The sequence below is a fragment of the Cyprinodon variegatus genome, unplaced genomic scaffold (genome assembly GCF_000732505.1).
Source record: "Cyprinodon variegatus isolate N-32 unplaced genomic scaffold, C_variegatus-1.0 Scaffold78, whole genome shotgun sequence".
Taxonomy (NCBI): Eukaryota; Metazoa; Chordata; class Actinopteri; order Cyprinodontiformes; family Cyprinodontidae; genus Cyprinodon; species Cyprinodon variegatus.
In genome coordinates, this window is record NW_015150531.1 from 1,407,240 (window position 1) to 1,417,854 (window position 10,615).

Genomic DNA, 10,615 nt, shown 5'->3' on the forward strand with positions numbered 1-10,615 from the left:
ATGCAGGTTCTTATTTCGAGGTAGGAATTCTTTCTTTGTGTCTTTGAACTAATGCATTGCAAGAAATATCTCAGGTAAGCCGTACATGTAACTATATGATACTACAAACTGAATAATTGCAGATTATGGTGACAAAATTTAGGGGAGATAGATATATTTTGTTTAGATGTGGATTTCCTCTGTGCCATGAGCTTGAATTTTAAATCTTTTCTAAATGCAGCATTTTTGGTATTTCATCAGCTGTGGAAATCTATTGAATAATATTAAAGAAAACAATATATACAAACAGACTGGGATGGCCCGTTTTTCACCAAATATAAAGACAACATTCAACTATTAGATAAATAAATCTTATGTTATGGTTTAAATTGTAATATATATATTATATGATATTGATAAAAACATGGTTTAATACAGTAATATCTGTTTTATATATTTAAGAATCTAGGAAAAAGTAGTAATATAGAGAAAAAGAAATAGGTAGACTGATAGTAATCAATTATTATTAATCTATTAGATACGTTACTCTGAAACATTTCTATTAATGGTAAATAGAAACAAATTCCTTCTGGCACAATTTATTCTTAATGAAAAACTGTAACATTGATTGATTGATTGATTGATTGATTGATTGATTGATTGATTGATTGATTGATTGATCTCACAGTGGAGAAATTTAGTCATTACATCGGCTCAAATAGTCAAAGCAGAAGAATATGCCAAAGGAAGAAAAAGGTGCATGGGATGTATACAGTGCGTCTACATGTAACTGTTTTTATACTAGGATCATTATACAGATCATTATAGAGGGTTATTGCACAGAGTGTATACACTGGTGTCTACATAGATGGATATTTATATATATAGTAATTGCACTGGGTGTCAAATATAGATAAATAGGTTATTGCACAGGGTATCAAATAGTAAACTGCACATTGTACATTGCACACTTATTGCTGTTGTAGTGTGTGTCATGATCTGGCCTGATTCCTCAACTTTAATTGTTTATTTAATTCACCTGTTTAATCTGTGTTACATGCAGTCCAGCCTGGGCATTCTGGGTCAGACCATTATTTGTTTTCTGTTAGTTTGTCTGTTTATTTCTTGGTTCCATCCTGGTTCCTGGCGGCCAGTGGGAAGAGAGGGTTTAGTGTGTGTGTCGTCTCCTGATCGTGCACTGGTTCTTTCCTCATAGAGCCCGCAGGGTTTTGGCTCGGAACGCGGGGAAGATACATTTTTATCCCGGTAAGCCGGGCTCCAAGGAGGAGACCATTTTAAAGTTCTGCTAATCCCGGTTCTACGTCTTGTCTCTGTTACCCTCTACCACTGAGCCTGCCCTTCTGCATCTGAGCCTGTTCTGCATCTGGGTCTATCCGCCTGGTCACGCTTCTGGACTCTGAACCTGCCTGGGAGCTCTTGGATTTCTGGATCCTGCCTGATCTGTCTTCCCTGACTCTGATTGGCTTCCTGCAAGTCCTCTGGGGCAGCGGGGTAGTGACCAGGATAACTTTTAGAAACACAAACTAGCATTGTAACATTCTGTTATCTAACATACTGTTTATTCAAACACTGTAGCCTCTTTGGCAGTTTATGTAGGAGACATAAACTGCCAAAAAGAGGTCAAGAGAACCGTTTTCTCTTGAAACTGAAGATGCATTGAGTGACTGGACAGGATGTAGGACGTTTCTTCTTTATTTTCTGGTTTACATTGTGCCCATGTAATGCAGGGTAAGGGCTTTATTTGCTCAAAGCCTAAATAACAATCGAAATGTCAGCATGACGCAGTCATTTTCAAGTGAAACTTAGTTTTATAATGTGACTTTATACCTTTAAGAACACATTTGAGTAATATAAAGTAAAACTTTATACTGAAGGGTCTGACGGTAGGTGTTCAGCATCTTAGAGCCTTCTATCGTCGCCCAGCTGTCAACCTACAGTAATAGTGGCCTTTCGGCCTGTTGAGGACTGCCGTGTCTAACCCACACTGATCTTAGTTACAGCCTCACAATGTGGCGCTATGTCACTTGAAGCTTGTTATCTACCACCCACGGCCACCCGCATCCCTGTAATGTGAGCAGGATCTCAGCTGTGTGTGACAGCATATTGACACTAACAACTACTAACTTCCATTAGCTGATATCAGACTCTTGAGTGGCTGTTAGACGGCTTAAGATGTCGCAATCTGATTGTTGGAGACACAAGCACTTCCTGAAGTTGATTTGTTCAAGCATGATTCTGTGTATGCTGTGAGCTGAGTCACTAGAGGTTACAGATTGATGCGGGAAGCCGGGCTTTTAATAACTCTCATGGCTTTTAATTCATTTACAGAGAGAAGGGTTCAGATTCAGATCAACACATATTCAAGGAAGTATAAAAACAGTATTCAGTAGACGCAAAAATAAACAGCTTTTAGTTGAGAATAAAAGTTATTCTGCTTTTCATATTTCATAGATTTAGTCATTTATCCCCCACTAAGACCTGAATCATCACGGCTTAAGTAGTCTTAAGATGCCATGAATAAGTTTGAAACTTTTAATCTGTTGTCCCCTCTTTCTACAGACTCATTGTTTAAAGTTGTTTTGACAAATCTGTTTATAATTAAGTTTTGTTTTAATGGATTCCACTAAATATCATAAAATAGAGCCAGGAAGTGTTTGTAATGGATCAAATATCAATGATGCAAGCAGGAGCTCTGACTCCATCCCAAAAATCTTTGTCCTGCAGCATTCTGGCCTTTAAAGGAGATATACATGCTAAGGCAGAGTCTTAGCCACCAAAACCCCTCCGGAGAAGAGTCTATGTTGCTGGACTCATCAGACTCTACCTTGCCCACAATTCAGAGCAGCTGAAAGTAGTGTCTTGTTTTTTTTCTGTTCTTTAATCCAGATTGAACGCAGTGTTTTGTGAATCCGCCTGCTGAAGCAGATGAGAAACTTCCCAGTTCTGGACGACCTACAGAACATCCATCCATCCATTTCCTGACACGCTTAATCCCAAGTGAGTGGTGCTGGTTCCTATCTCCAGCTGTCTTTGGGCGAGAGGCGGGGTCCACCCTGGACAGGTCGCCAGTCCGTCGCAGCGACCTACAGAACAGCCAGGCCCAATTTGCAGTTCGCAGAAGAGTGCTCCACCTGATCTGCCGGAGCCTGAACTGTCAAACCATCGCACTGTGACCCAGCTAGGGGTTGGATCGAGCTTTTTTTTTGCCAATGGGAAGGAAGGCCAATGCTGATTGTTAGCAGGTCGGCCCATGTTTGAAAAACACACATTAACCCGGCATTTAAAGTAAGAAATAGCACAGGTAATCTTAAACACCTGGAGTCTTACAATGGGGCGACAGTGGCGTTGGATGTTGGAGTTTGCCCTGAAATCGAAGGGTTGATGGTTCAAGTCCCAGCGAGACACTTCACCTGCTTTGTCTACTGATGGTGGCGCCAGTGTACGGCAGCCCCGCTTCTGTCAGTGAGCCCCAGGGCAGCTGTGGCTACCATCAGTGTGTGAGTGTGTGCGTTAATGGATGAATGAATGCAGTGTAAAGCGCTTTGGTCAAGTCTCCTAACTTGAAAAAAGGCGCTATATAAGTACAGGCCATTTACAATAGTGAAAAATATAAATGTGAATGAAAAAAACAAAGCATTGATTTATAATCTTTTGGTAAGAGCGCTGCCATTTTGCAGTAGTTGAAATAGTGACATCACAGGGTTGGTACATGATTAAGCTATCAATTGAATACATTGAATATACCAGTCATATATAACAAAAGTAAAATATTTATAACATTTGGCATGATGAAAGATGAAGCTGAAAGGATACTTGAGCATTTATCCCATTGCTTATGCTTTTGAGCCCCTGTACTGTATGAGTCCAGCCATAGTAAGGAGGCAGCTTTTGAACCGGGGTTCTGACTATCCGGTACCCAACTGAACACAGGCTGAGGAGAATATGAAATGCAAAAGACTTTCTTTTATCTGCTGCTATCTTAAAGGACACTTTGAATGCGTTGAGCCTTAAAACTTCATCAGAGAAACTTAAATGGAATCCTCAAATCTCTTTTCCTTTTTTGTTTTTCTTTTATTTACTTGTGCTTATTTTCAGTTGTGTTTTAGTGTTTGCAGAGTTATTAGATACAATAATACTGTTTGATTATTAGCTAATAAAGGTACCATTGTATTTTTACTTGTGGTCTTTTGTTGTTATTTTATGCTGTGATGAACAATCAATCACTTAAGTAAAATCCACCCTCCCTTTTGAGTAACATGTGAACAAAGACAATTCCTTTGGTTGGTTGGTCAATATTATCTCTGCTAATTATGGAAGAAAAACAGTCTCATTGGAATCTGCCTTTTTTTCAAAAACGAATTTTAAACACATTTTTTTAGACATTGAATTTCTTACACTCAATTTTTATTTGGTAAAAATTCACCAGAAGAAAATTTAGCTGCAAAAATTCAGCCGCAAAAGTGTTGACCTTTTGGTGAACTCAAGCCAAAGCAATATACAATCGATAGAGTCGAGCAGCTTCTAGCCAATGAAATTAGCTCATTTGGTCACGTGACACAACGGCTGCGCTCAGCGCTGTTCCCGGCTGAAAGAGGATTTTTTATTTTTTTTGTTAAACAGATGGAATTACAAAACGTCAGTTAGCTACTAACAGATTGCTATTAGAGTTTTTCCTCTTATCAGATTGGATGAAACAACTGAGCCGATCACAGCTAGTACGGCACCACTGTCTGTTTGCTGCCACCATGTTGCCTCTGGCGGAAATGAAGAAGAAAAAAAAGTTTGCAGCCAGCCGCTTCTTCCGGATCAAACCAAGAGCCTTGGCAGACACTGAAAAAATTCAGAGTTTAAAATTAGTTGTTAAAATGAGACTGTTTTTCTTCCATAGCTAATAACCATAGTCTAAATTGCAAGAATGGTGAAGGCAACTAGATCCTAACAGCCAATCCAAGGTTAACCTGACTTTGAGTTTCAATTCATTCTAAAATATATTCATGTTAAGGAATACGTGCATTTGTCACAAATCAGTTGTAGAATTCAATCTTTTCTCAAATTGTCAATGGAAACATATTAAAGGTCAACTACATGAAAGTATGTGTTTCTTTCTGAAGACATCCTGTACTTTCCTCTTTACAGAGAAGCCACAGGCAGCACGAGTGGCTGCTGCCTCTTGACTACAAGATGCTGTTTGAATCTTGGCCTTGATCGTCTAAGTGCCTCCTCTGCATGTTTAGGGACTGCTTGTGCCAGCACCCTGTCTCCAGATATACTTATTATGTGTCTTATTGTGAAATGTGTTTGTATTTTCTTTTGTTTCTTGGGAAACCAAATGTTTTGCTATTGAACAAACAGATCATCCATCTTTGCTGTGAGTGCAAACCCACTCCATGATTTTGAATATGATAAAATGTTAATTTATTTTCGTAACTTCATTAACTGAGTGAAACATAACCAAATAAAATTCACACAAAGGTTTTCAGTGTTTTCAGGTCTTTATTCTTTGATAATTCTGATAATATTCCACTTCCAGCACTTGAAAACCCTTTCAGATATTTTCAGAAGAATATCATTTCAGAAAACATTAATAAGAAATGTAAGCTTAACAGAAACTCTATATTATTTTCAAAATGTATTTTTAACCTGACTAAAGAGTCTCATTTGGATCTATTAAATATGACTACATCATGTAAAGGTCCTGTTTTATAATTCTATATCCATTATGTACAGTAACTCTCTCAGGCTGGTTGCAGTTGTGAATATTTTCAAATCTTTAATAGTCAGAATGCTGTGGACAGCTTAGCAAGTTTATTCAGCAACATTTAAGAACCCTTTAGCTGTTTTTTGTGTTGGTGAAAGCTTTGGCTTAAGGGCTCATGTTCTACATTTTTCTCTTGGTGCTGCTGTGTGCCGTTCCCCTGTCTTTAAACACTTGCGGATAGCTGAGTCCTCTGGTTGCTGCCCCCTTTTCACCTGCAGCCTAAACAGATGATCTTTAGAGGACAAGAAACTGTTTCTGGAGGCTCTTAAGGGATTTTGCCTTATATTTGTTCTGTTGTCTTTGATTAGAGACAACTTCTGAAGGTAAGGTACCCTGTACCTGAACCAGTAGGCCTACCCTGTTCAACTGTTTTTTAAAAACTTTTAACCTGTGACTATTGCAGAAGGGGGTTAGTCATTTAAAGCCTACAAGTTTATCCAACAATTCTGTTACATCTGGATTATTTAAAAAGGGTTTCCTTACTTTGTTCTTGTGGATAGTGGTCTTTTCGCAGTTGTTGGCTATGGCGTTTAAACCCTGCAATAATTATCAAGAACATAAACAAAAATGCCAACCCGTGCTAGCCTAAATGTCACCACATGTGCGGAAAAACAACCCAAAGGAGTTAAAAATTACAATCTGCCAGAGCACTTATGAACTCATCCGCTCGTGTGTGCAGGATATTCCTGCTGCTTGCAGTTTGCACTGCTATGCAAATCTTGTTGACATCATATATCTATATTCGGCCAGCTTTCTATTCTTAAAGTTTTTATTTTTCAAAGGGGCTACATTGTCTAAGGCAGTTCGCAGAGAATTTGCAAACCCCATCAAAAAATAATCAACCTGTGAAGGGGAATAAACTAAATTCAGAGAGAGATTAAAAGATTCTTTAAAATTGAATAGCTGCATTATTTGATAATGATATACTAAAGTGGAGCCTTCTTTTGGAGGAGGAGAACTCCGTTAAAATAACCCTAAAGGTTATTAAAAAGTGGTTAGAGAGGACAGGGTTGTGAGGAAATAATTGTATTTCTTCACATTCAATGCCATACCTCAGCAAAATGTCCAAAGTATGAAGATGAGAATATGTGGGACTATTTACATTTTGAATAAAGCCAATAGTGTCTAAGATAGCATTAAAGGCTGCTCTTAAGCTATCGCCTTCAATGTCAGCATGAATGTTAAAATCTCCCACTATGATGACCCTGTCAGTATTTAATACCAAATCAGAAAGGAACTCTGAAAACTCAACTAAACATTCAGAGAAAGGACCTGGTGGACGATACAAAGTTCCAAAAAGAAGAGGTGTTGTTGCTTTGAAATTTGTATGAGGGAAACTAAGTGTTAAATGTTCAAAAGAGTTGTAATTATTAACTGGCTTTGCAGTAATCAGTAAGTCAGACTGGAAGATTGTTGTTACTCTTCCTCGCTCAGAATTTCTGGGAAAGTGAAAACTTAAATAACTAGAGAGAGTTTCCTAATTTATGCTCACATAATACTCTTTCTGCAGCCATGTTTCTGTAAAGCAACATAAATCAACTTGATTATCTAAAATCAATATATTAACAAACTAAGAGATTTTTTTTTTTACTTTTTACTTTACTTTTTTGTTCATCATGATAAACTCCTTTGGGATTCTTTTCTAATTTATTTGATTTTGGTCATGGGAAAGACACTGTCTGGATGGTAATGGGTGGGTAACAGTAGAGAATCTGCAGAGAGGTGTGCTAAACTACGACTGCTTCCTGGTCTGCACCCTGGGTTTTTAGGGTTTTAGAGGACTAAAACATTTTTCTAGATTCCTAGAAAGAAGAGCTGCACCATCCAAAGATGGTCTGGTCTGATCTCTCAGAATCAGACCAGGTTTTCCCCAATTGATTGCCAAGATTGTCAATTATCAATGTAGCCCATGTTGTTTTTAGGACACCACCTAGACAACCAGTGATTGAATGACAACATGCAGCTAAACATGTCATCAGTGGTTAGATCAGGAAGGGGACCAGAGAAACTTACGGAATCGCACCAAAGCAACACTAGTTTTAGTGACCTCCCATCGGCATGTCATTACCGTCAGCATGTATAACAATCTTATTGTATTTAACCTTATCCTTAGCTTGCAGTTTCAGGTAGGATTTGATGTAATCTGATCTGGCCCCCGACAAACAATTACTATGGTCCCTTGTATATCCAAGTTTGAGTGTCAGTGAGTTTGAAAAATTGTTTACAAAAGTGGATGGGTTGGTGGGGAGTAGTGGACTATGCGACTATACTTTCTTCGTACCGGCACCCAATCATCTGTCTGCTCAGGCACTATTGGAGGACTACTACATAGATGTCTCCCTGGTCTGGGTGGCTCTGGGTAGTTGACCATTGGGCTTATTTAACTCCTGGATGTTGGACAGCCTGACTCTAACTATAACTCTGACACCCTTGCCTCCAAAGCTCAGAGAGAGAAGCCATAGCCGTGCTGAGCTAGCCTAGGCTAGCAACCCCTTACTACCACAAATAAAAAGTGCCCAGTAGAAAAATGTATCAGTAGAAGCTGTGTTTTTAAGTGCTTCTGGACAGTTAGGGTAAGTTAGAGATATCCCAGAAAAGAGAACTCCAACAAGAGATAGCCTGAACAGCAGCACAGAACTTAGCTCAGCAGTCAAAACAGGAAGTGAACCTGATACATCTTACCAACAGCAACAGCAGCACCCTCTAGTGGCAGATTGTTACTGGTAAAAAGCTGCATACAAGAAGCCTGAAAGCTGGAGGTTTCTTTGCAGCATCTTAGCTGTTCCTAGAACTGTGCTCTTCTGGGAGCGCCAGGTCAGAGAGAGGCTACAGCTGAACGAGGCCAGCTATAGATTTTACCTGCGGAGGATTGAGAGATCAGAAGCCTAAGATTGGATTTGTCGGCTAGTGAAACAGTGTGGGAAGGCTACAGCCAGCAACGCGGCAAGAAGCTACAGCTGACCAAGGCTAGCCTCAAGGCTATCTGCAAGAGATTGAAGGAGCACAGCGGACGATTAGAGAAGTCTGCCCCACACAGGCAGTGTATGAGAGCAGGAGAAAGAAGGCAGCACCAGGCCGATCAGCTGGAAACAGTCCTTCCAGATGCACTGTGCCATTTGTGGTTAAGTGCTTTTGTAAATTACTGGATAATTGGAATTAACATTCTGGGGTGCATAACATTTTTCCTCTTTTTCTTCTTGAGGTGATGTTCTCATGGCAACAAATTGGATGCTATGCATTGAGGGGTAAGTGATAGTGTGTCTACACCACAATGCTGAGGCTGGATTGGCAGCATGTTTTGCATGCTAGTACATTTTCAAGATGATGTACCAAACAGAGGTATCAGGCCTGCTGGAATTGCTCCAAAGGTTTGTGCTAGATTATGACTTTGGTGGAATATTATTTAGTTACATTTTCCATTACAAATAAAAGGGTTTTACTTTTATCCAACTCCGTGTGATTCCATTGTATTGCATTGAAAATCCACTTTCTGCTTCAGCTTCATCAGCCCATACTAACATTTATATCTTCCCATATTCTATTTTATAAACTGTTTTGTCTATTTACATTATTTATTGCTCTACTGCCTGTCATGGATGAGGGAAAACTCATTTTTCCTCCTATAAAAGAGTTTCTGGGAGTTCTTCCTTAGTGAATATGAGGGTCTGAGGACAGAGGATGTTGTTATGATGCTATTCAATGTGCTGTGTTTAAAATAGGCTCTACTAATAGATTTCCTTGCCTTGCACATCTGTATTTAAAGCAAAAATTGGTTTTGCAGTTTTGTGTATTTGGAACTTGGTCGTTTTCTCTGATTATATGACTTCATATGCTTCACTGGGATCAAACCAACAGTCAAAAAACCAAAACGATCAAGTGGATCGATCCCAAAAGCAGAAAGGTAAATGAAAAGAGGAACAGCCGGGTCAACCCTCATGTTTCTGCACTTCTCAGAAGATTAATGGACTTTAAATAGCTTTGAGCATGTTGCAAAACAAAGGGCAACATGACACTGTATTTCATTAGCAAAGCAGTTGAAAAATATGGGCAGTTTTTACGTTAACTGTGTTGCTACACTATACAGTACTATAAATGACTGTACAATTGGCTGCAATAGTGTTGTGCAGTGAGTCTTACCTCTTCACATTCTCCGTTTATTTGAGGTTGTTTAAAATATTGATGTGTTGAGGTCATCTCAACTTTAATACATTCCACTGTGCTGTAACTTATTTAAATGTTGTTTTTTTTTGCACATCTGACACTTGTTTTATTTGACAACAGAAGATAATCCAATGTAGTTTGGAATCATTTAGGATTATCAACAATCACAGTGCTTACTTTGATAAACAAAGTAAAAACTCTGACAACCTACTAGTATAAAATATTGTATTATGAAAAAAACGGCTGTTCACTGGAAAGTGTAATTGCCTGGTAAATTATGTAATTTGAATGGAATTTGAGACAATGTTGTAAACTAAAAATGCAATTAATGGTTGTAATATGAAACAACCATACATTATTGTAATTTATATACGACCAAAACCTGTAAACAACATCCAATAATATACTGTAATTATTTTGCACATGAATTGACAACAATTTTACAGTACTTTATTTGAAACATTTCTGCCTGTTATTTACAGTAAGTTCTACAGGATTTTTTTTTTTTTTTACAGCGAATACATTTAAAAAAAAACAATTCCTCACTTATTTTTCTAATCACTGGTAAAAGTGAGGCTCTAACCAGCAATCTGGTATTAAAGGAGAAGCCCGGTCATTAAGGAATAATCAGTAATTCAATCAACATGGTTCATCGTGACCACTTAGTCTGGGAGCGGCCATTTTTGCTCAAATATA